The sequence below is a fragment of the Triticum aestivum genome, chromosome 4D (assembly GCF_018294505.1).
Source record: "Triticum aestivum cultivar Chinese Spring chromosome 4D, IWGSC CS RefSeq v2.1, whole genome shotgun sequence".
Lineage (NCBI taxonomy): Eukaryota > Viridiplantae > Streptophyta > Magnoliopsida > Poales > Poaceae > Triticum > Triticum aestivum.
In genome coordinates this window covers 95,803,008-95,812,372 of record NC_057805.1, presented here as the reverse complement: position 1 = coordinate 95,812,372, position 9,365 = coordinate 95,803,008, and positions in this window count along the sequence as shown.

Here is a 9,365-nt window from a genome sequence, read left to right as displayed (position 1 = left end):
TTGCATGGTAAAGGCATAGAAGCAAGCATAACATGCAAAGTGAACATGGTAAAATGGGCATAATGTGACAAGTGATATATAGCCCATAGCCGTGTGAAAGCCAAGTAGAAGAGGTGCGCGTAGTCCTTGTGCAAAGGGAACGGTGGTAAGGATAATCCACGGGATCTCAAGTCATCGTTGCTCTCAAGATCTCGTTTCGTCAACTCTTGGGATTGAGAGGTTAACGAGTATACATGAGTACCTACACAAGACAAAGACAAAGGGAAAATTGTGTGTGCGTGGTAGATGTACACATCATCCATCATGATGCGCACATGCATGTGTTGGTTAGCACAAGATAGACAATGCTCAAATAAGTGAGATGCGTTGTCGGATGTGGGGTTCTGGCAAACCCTTAAGGTTCGAACACTGGGGTGCGCGCGAAGTCTTTCCCTCCTACCGATCTACGCCCTGGCTCGCTAAGATCTCGCGGACGAACTCGACGAACTCGCAACACAGAAAGACACGGGGTTTATACTGGTTCGGGCCACCGTTGTGGTGTAATACCCTACTCCAATGTGGTGGTGGTGGATTGCCTCTTGGGCTGATGATGAACAGTACAAGGGAAGAACAGCCTCCTGAGGTTGAGGTGTTCTTGTGTGTACGAGCTTGTGCGCGTCTCTGGATCTGGTTAGATCAAGCTAAGATGATATGCCTCTACCATGGTGGCTAGCTCTACTTATATAGGCCCTGGTCCTCTTCCCAAATATCGAGCGGGAAGGGAGCCAACAACGGCGGGCGAATTTGAAGGCGAACAGCTAGTACAAGCTATCCTGACAAAAGTGGTCTTCGCCTGCAAAAAGCTCTGGTGATGACGCCGTCTTGAGCTCCACGATGACCTCCGTCTTGCCGTCCTCCTGGTCTTGGTCTCGTTGCACCAATATAGCAACCTTTGCCTGATGCCTCGGTACTCTTCGCTTGCGCTGGCCTCCTTAGCACCAAAGATGAAATAAGGACGCTGCGCGCGCTGGCGCCTGCCTGGTGTCGTTCGTCATGGCTCACGTCACGAGAGCCTCGTGAGGTTTGCCCCGCCTTGATATCTCCGCTCCTCGTGAGCCTGCCTGGCTAGGCCACTCCAAAGGAGGTCTTGCGTCGTCCGCCTCGCGAGGCTCGGACCCTCGCGAGGGTCTTGGATGCCTTATTGATGAAGATGGGCCGTACGGCCTGCTAGCTTAGCCACGCTGTGGGCCGCAGGCAGGCATGTCTGGGGACCCCCGTTCCCAGAACGCCGACAGTAGCCCCCGGGCCCAAGGTGCGCTCGGGCTTGGCTTCGCGGCAAAGCCAAGGGTCAAGTTCGGAGCACCGCGGGCCCCAAAAGCCTGCGGCCTCGGTTGACGCGTGGTGGTTGATTGGATGTGGGCGTCTCCGCTTCTCCATGCTGCCTCGGCAACTGCACGACTTGACAAGTCCCTACGACATGCAAGGAAAACCATCATTACCTGCGATCATGGGAGACGCCGGTTGGCCTTCTCTTGCTATAATTGGGGAGGGGGCGAAGCCCCCGTCGCCCATCTCTTCCTTGCTTGCTTGCTTCTTCCTCCTCGCTCCATCGCTTGCAGTGACATCCATGGCACCACGAAGGAAGTTCTCCGCCTCCGAGAAGGGGAAGGCCCTCGCGAGGGACCTGGCTCCCCGGCGCCCAAGCGCGGCCGCGGCCGCCCGCGCAAGCATGCCGCGACCCCCGCCGTGGCCCACCGTCGAGGCGGCGCCGTGGCACGCGGAGGGGATCGTCCCAACCATGGTGGTCCAGCCGATGAGGGGAGGCGCGCAATGGTGGCGCGGCCTCCCCACCCGTGCTTCCATTCAGCGGAGGTGTCGCCGGAGTTCGTCGTCTGGTCGGAGAACCCGGCCGGCAACTGGCCCCAGCTTCCGTGCTTCTTCGTCGATGAACTGCCGGCCCCTGCTCCTGGCGGGCTCTAGTTGCAGGCGGATGGTTACTGCAGCAAGGCCTCTTGGGTCGCGGTCGAGACTTCTGACGCGGGCAACATAGCCCTGGCCCGCGGCTGGCAGATGTTCGCTCGCGCGCGCGGCCTTGGCAGGCAGTGCATGCTCCACTTCAAGTATGACGGTGGGTTGACCCTCTATGTGAGGGTGTTTGGGGAAGATGGTCGTCGCGCCGGGTGCTGCCTCGAGACGAACGACGGTGAGGAGGTGCTCGGCCTTGGTGACGGTCGTGACATGGATGAGGGAGGGCCCGCCCTCGACGACCGCGTCTCTTCCAGCTACGGCGGCTCTTCCTCCGACAACAGTTCCAGCAGCGGCGGCTACGATCAGCCGCCACGCCGCCGCGCCCGCTTCAAAGGAGGCAGCAGGTCGTCTCGTCGCCGCGCCTCCGTGAAGCACGAGGAGGGGTCTGGCTAGGCTCGGGACGCCGGTAAGGGCCTGCCTCCGCGGATTGCTGCCATGCCGCTCTGTTTAGCTCCTTTTTCCTGCATCAAAAGACGAAACCAGTATGGGCCCAGAGGGGCGTGCATCGAACTGTGATTCCTTTTGGTTATTGCACTGTGCGTGTTATTCCCATGCTGTGTTGTTATTTTGTGCAAAGATAACTTAACCTGGTGGGTTCGCGACACCCTTTCCCTCTCAAGGTGTCTGTGTTCGCTCAGAAACTGCAAAAATTCGTTAGTGGGTGGGCTAAAAGATTTGCCGTCCACCCAAGCCTTGACTTTTTGCTTTGTATCGCGGTACCCGTGGGGTACGGATTTAGGAGAGATGCGCCAGCTTTCGGGCTCGAACGAGGGTGGCTCGCGAGAAGGCAGGGAGAAGAGAAAATGCTCGCGAGGGCACCTGCCTAGCCCCCTCGCGAGGTATGCAAGAGAGAGAACACAAGCAAACCAGAGCCGGAAAGTGAGGAAAAAGGCTAGGGAATCAAATCAGCAACAAACACCAAGAGCAGCTTCGATTAAGGAAAAGCGAGCCAACTACGGAAAGCAAATGAAAAGCCGCGTCTAGCACCTAATCTAGTCTTCAAGTCTTCTCACCAGCGCGAAGCTAAGTTTTGTCCACTAGGCGTGGGAGGGAGCCCCAGGGCCTGAGGCCGGCGCTCCTGAGACTCCGGGGCGTGTACAACCCCAACTCATTATTACGCGAGAGTGTCACGGGCGGCGATTCTTCACAGGCACCGGGCCTTCTTCACAGGCTCTGGGCCTTTCCTCAGGCTCTAGGCCTTGCTTCATAGGCTCTGGGCCTTGCTTCATGGGTAGAACTTCCGGAGGTGCTGGATGTTCCAGGCGTTCTGGATGGGTATCCCGTCCTGCGTCTCCAGGCACGCTGCACCTGGCCTGGAGACATGGACGACCCTGAACGGGCCCTCCCACATGGGCGAAAGCTTGTGCAGCCCCTCTCTGGAGAGGACCCGCCTCAGGACGAGGTCGCCCACCTCGAGCGTCCTGGAGCAGATGTTGCGGCAGTGGTATCATCCCAGCGCTTGTTGGTACCTTGCCGCCCTCAATGCGGCTTTGCGATGGTGTTCCTCCCCCAGCACGAGATGCATCCCCCACATGGTGTCCTGCTGCGTTTCGTCGAACGCTAGGACCCGTGCGGAGCGATTCTTGACCTCATGAGGAAGGACTGCTTCAGCTCCGTAGACGAGGAAGAATGGAGTCTCGCCTGTTGGCTTGGTGGCGGTGGTTCGGATGGACCACAGCACGGACTGGAGCTCGTCGTGCCAGCCCCTGCCGCAGGCCTCCAGCTTCTTCTTGAAGGTCCTGGTCTTGAGGCCCCTCAGGACCTCCTCGTTAGCGCGTTCGGCCTGACCGTTACTCCTGGGGTGGGCCACCACGTAGCAGATCTACGTTCCAAGATTAGCACAGTAGGTTTTGAAGAGGTTGCTAGTAAACTGCGAGCCGTTATCTGTGATGATGCGATTGGGAACCCCGAAGCGGCTTACGAGGCCCTTGATGAACTTGACGGCAGAGCCGGCTGGGATGGTGCGAACGGCTTCCACTTCTGCCCACTTGATGAACTTGTCGATGGCGACGTAGAGATAGCGGTAGCCCCTGGTGCCCGGGGGAATGGGCCTAGGATGTCCAGCCCCCAGACCGCGAATGGCCACGTGAGCAGGATGGTTTGGAGGCCCTGAGCCGGCTGATGGATTTGCTTGGCGTGGAATTAGCAAGCTTCACGGGACTTCGCCAGCTCAGCTGCGTCGTTGAGTGCTGTAGGCCAGTAGAATCCACTGCGGAACACCTTGCCGACGAGGGTCCGTGACGACGAGTGGTGCCCACAGTCCCCGCCGTGTATGTCAATCAGCAACTCCCTTCCTTGATTGCTGGAGATGCAGCGCAGTGTGACATCGTTCGGTCGTTTCCTATATAACTCGCCGTCTTGGGTACAGTATGCCGTGGCTTGCCGGGCCACGCGCTCCGCGTCCTCTTCCTTCTCCGGCAGCGTCCCGTGCATCAGGTACTTTTTGAATTCCTTGATCCAGCACTCCTCCTGCGGCTCGAGCGCCAAGAGCAGCCGAGCTCCTGAGGTCGGCCACAGGCTGGGGCTCCCGTGGCCGGGGGCTGTGGGAGTTCCTCCTGAGGCTGAGTCATGCTTGAAAGAGGTGGCGTAGCTGACGGCTTGAAGAGCCGTTCCTCAAAGACACCGGGCTCTTGCCTATGCCGCTTGGATGCTCTCCTGGCAATGTCGTCGGCTTCCTTGTTGGTGCCCCGGGGCATGTGCTGCAGCTCTAGGCCCGAGAACCGCTTCTCCATCTTGCGCACCTCCGTGAGGTAGGCCTCCATATGCTCGTCCTTAGGCTCGTACACCTTGTTGGAGAAGTTGATGAGAAGCTGCGAGTCGCCTTTGACAGTGAGGCGCTTCACCCCTAGAGCCGCCGCAGCCTTCAGGCCAGCTATGAGGCCTTCGTATTATGTGATGCTGTTGGAGACCTTCTCGCCATGCTGAAAACAGAGTTGCACGGCGTAATAGAGCTTGTCCTGAGTGGGTGAGATGAGCACTGCTCCAGCCCCCGCGCCCTGGTGCGTGAAGGCGCCATCGAAATACATGACCCAGCCGTCTGGTGCCTCGCTTCCTGGGAAGGTGGACCGGTCTTCTCCCTCCTCAAGAGCCAGGGCATCTGTCCATTCTGCCACAAAATCGGCGAGCACGGCTCCCTTGATGACCCTGGTAGTGCTGAACTCTAACTGGAATGCTTGCAACTCGATGTTCCACTCAGCGACCCTTCCGGCTGAGTTAGGGCTCCTGAGTACCCTCTCCCATGGGTAGGCTGAGACGACCTTGATGGGGTGGCCCTGGAAGTAGTGCCGCAACTTGCGCGAGGCCACCAAGAGCGCGAGAAGGAGCTTCTGTGGCATGGGGTAGCACGCCCTCGTGTCCCGCAGTATGGTGCTGACGAAGTACACCGGGTGCTCGATGAGGGCTGGCACACTGTCGAGGCCCGGGTCTTGCGGAGATTCGGGCATATCCTAAGGTGGTTAGTTTCCTGAGACCTGTCCGTCCTCAGGAGCTTCTGCGGTGTTGCCCTGCTGAGCTTGGTCTTCCGCCGCTGATGGCTTGGCTGCGCCTTCTTGTCCCTGCGCTGCATCAGCTCTGCTTGATGCGGTACACCCTTGTCTTGGCGCTCCTCCCGAACCACCACCAGCGCTGGCGGAGTACGGGGTGGCAGGAAGGTAGAGTACCAGAGGCTCGAGAGGCCGCGGTGCCACCATCACCGGGGGGCTGGTGAGGTATTTCTTGAGGTCTTGGAAGGCCCGGTCAGCCTCTGGAGTCCACTCGAACGGGCCCTTCTTCTTCATGAGCTTAAAGAAGGGTAAGGCGCGCTCTCCTAGCTTGGAGATGAAATGCCCTAACACGGTCACCCGCCCCGCCAGCTTCTGCATTTCCTTGAGGGTCTGTGGTGGACTCATGTCTTCGATGGCCTTGATCTTCTCCGGGTTCGCCTCGATCCCTCTATGGGATACAAGGAACCCCAGCAGCTTGCCGGAGGGTACGCCAAACACGCACTTCTCCGGGTTAAGCCTCAAGTTCACTTGGCACAAGCTCTCGAAGGTCTCCTCCAAGTCTTGAATCAATGTCCTTGCCTCGCGAGATTTGACCATTGTGTCATCAACGTAGGCCTCTGTGTTCCTGCCGAGCTGCCGCCCCAAGGCGATGTGCATCAACCGCTGAAAGGTCGCGCCCGCGTTGCGCAGCCCGAAGGGCATGCAGGTGTAGCAGTACACCCCGCATGGTGTCAGGAAGGCTGTCTTCTCCACATCCTCCACCACCATCTTGATTTGGTGGTATCCTGAGAATGCATCTAGGAAACATAGCAAGTCGCACTCGGCGGTGGAGTCGACGATTTGATCGATGCGTGGAAGTGGGAACGGATCTTGGGGGCCAGCTTTGTTAAGGTTGGTGAAGTCGACGCACATCCGTTCCTTCCCGCCTTTCTTCAGTACTACGACGGGGTTCGCCAGCCATTCGGGGTATCGAACTTCTCGGACGGTACCTGCCGCCTCCAGCTTGCGTGTCTCGACGATGAAGGCCTGCTTCTCTATGGACTGCCGTCTTGCTCGCTGCTTCACGGGGCGTACGTTGGGGCACACCCTTAGATGATGCTGGATCATCTCTCTCGGGACCCCTACCAGGTAATTGGGCGCCCACGCGAATATCTCCTTGTTCGCGCGCAAAAACCTCACCAAAGCTTCTTCTTGCCCTGGGTCAAGGCCGGTTCCTATGGTGAAGGTGGCTCCCGCGGACCCGTCCTCGTTGGCCGGCACTTGCTTGGTTTCCGCCTTGTCTTGGGTGAACAACTGCTTCTTCTTGGTGGGCGTGATCTCCTTGGCCTCGGGCGTACCGGCGCCGGCTGGCTGTGCTCTTGCCGCGGTCTTGAAGGCGAGCCTGAGGGCCGTCACGGCCTCCTTAGCGTCCCCCTTGATGGTGAGGACGCCCTTGCTCCCTGGCATCTTCATGAGGTTGTAGGCCGGGTGAGTTGCCGCCATGAACTGAGCGAGGGCCGGGTACCCGAGGATGGCATTGTACGGGAGACTGATGCGGGCGATGTCAAAGTCCACCAGCTCGGTGCGGTAGGTGTCTCACGTGCCAAAGGTGACAGGGAGGCGGATCTGCCCCAGAGAGTGGGCAGCTCCACCACCCACTCCCATGAAGGGTTTGCTGAAGCCGAGACGCTCGAGCGGCACATGAAGAAGGCTAAAGGCTTCTACAGAGAGCAGGTTGAGGCCGGCTCCGCCGTCGATGAGGGTCTTGGTGACGGCCACGTTGCAGATGGTGGGCGTGCAGAGCATAGGAAGCATCCCGGAGCCGATGGTGGAGTCGGGGTGGTCTTCCGAGCCGAAGGTGAGGTCGGCCTCCGGTGCAGCCCAACCCGGCGGAGCCCTCGGGCGCTTGGAGGCTGCCCCAATCTGACGGAAGAAAGGTTTGATGTGGCGATCTGAGGGCGGTGCTTGAGAGCCACCCAGCAGTGCCGCGACTGCGTGGTGCGCTGGCACCGCGTAGCGAGCGGTGAAGAGGTCGCGGAGTTCCCCCCAGGATGCCACCGTGGATCCTGGGAGGTTGAGCAGCCAGGAGCGCGGCTCGCCAGCGAGGGCCATGGGGAACCAGTTGGCCATGATCTTGTTGTTGCCTCCGGCCTCGAGGACGGCCTCCTCGTATGCCAGCAGGAAAGGCGCCGGGTCTGCCGCGCCGTCGTAGCGCGGCGGCATCTCCGGCTTGAACTTGGCTGGCCACTGCACTCGCCGCAGGGCGGGGGCCAGGGCTCGGTACCCAGATGCCTCGATGCCGACATCGGTCGCAGTGGTGGACGGTGGGGCACCCGCCATGGGAGCGTAGTGTGGCGATGCGGGGCGCAGATTGGTGGAGAGGAGCTCCGGCGCACCCCTACCTGGCGCGCCAAATGTCGGATGTGGGGTTCCGGCAAACCCTTAAGGTTCGAACACTGGGGTGCGCGCGAAGTCTTTCCCTCCTACCGATCAACGCCCTGGCTCGCTAAGATCTCACGGACGAACTCGACGAACTCGCAACACAGAAAGCACGAGGTTTATACTGGTTCGGGCCACCGTTGTGGTGTAATACCCTACTCCAGTGTGGTGGTCGTGGATTGCCTCTTCGGCTGATGATGAACAGTACAAGGGAAGAATAGCCTCCTGAGGTTGAGGTGTTCTTGTGCTTGTGAACTTGTGGTGTGAGGATTCGATGCCTCTACTGTGGCGGCTAGCTCTACTTATATAGGCCCTGGTCCTCTTCCCAAATATCGAGCGGGAAGGGAGCCAACAACGGCGGGCAAATTTGAAGGGGGGCAGCTAGTACAAGCTATCCTGACAAGAGCGGTCTTCGCCTGCGAAAAGCTCTGGGGTGACGCCGTCTTGGGCTCCACGATGACCTCCGCCTTGTCGTCCTCCTGGTCTTGGTCTCGTTGCACCAATATGGCAACCTTTGCCTGATGCCTTGGTACTCTTCGTCTGCGCTGGCCTCCTTAGCACCAAAGAGGAAATAGGGACGATGCGCGCACTGGCGCCCGCCTAGTACCGTTCGTCATGGCTCACGTCACGAGAGCCTCGTGAGGTTTGCCTCGCCTTGATATCTCCGTTCCTCGTGAGCCTGCCTAGCTAGGCCACTCCAGAGGATGTCTTGCATTGTCCTCCTCGCGGGGCTTGGACCCTCGCGAGGGTCTTGGGTGCCTTGTTGACGAAGATGGGCCGTACGGCCTGCTGCTTAGCCACGCTGTGGGCCGCAGGCAGGCAAGTCTGGGGACCCCCGTTCCCAGAACGCCGACAGTAGCCCCCGGGCCCAAGGTGCGCTCGGGCTTGGCTTCACGGTGAAGCCAAGGGTCAAGTTCGGAGCACCGCGGGCCCCAAAAGCCTGCGGCCTCGGTCGACGCGTGGCGGTTGATTGGACGTGGGCGTCTTCGCTTCCCCACGCTGCCTTTGAATCCGCCTGGCTATGCGCCCCCTGCGGCCTACACAGTTATTCCTCCGCCTTCTGCGCCTTGCTTCCCCAATTCCCCTGCTTCCTTGTGGCTCTGCTTCTCTTCTCCAATCTGACTTGCGCTCCGCCTGCTCCATGGCCATGGCGCCGAAACAAGCTGAGAAGGGGAAGAGTCCTCTGTCTCTTCCAGCCGCGCCTCCATCCTTTGCGCCGGCGCTCGGCCGGTCTCGGGTGCTCAACGACGAGGCCATGGACAAGGTGCGCCCGATTCTTGCTTCCAGCTTCAATGAGTGGAGGGAGACGGTGGCTTTGCCCGCGTCTCGCACTCGCACGGCTCAGACGGCCACCGAGGTCCCAATCTTCATAGATGCCCTCTGGGCTGGCCTGATTCCTCCCTTCTCCGCCTTCTTCAATGTGGTGCCTGAGCATTATCAGATCCACATGCTGCATCT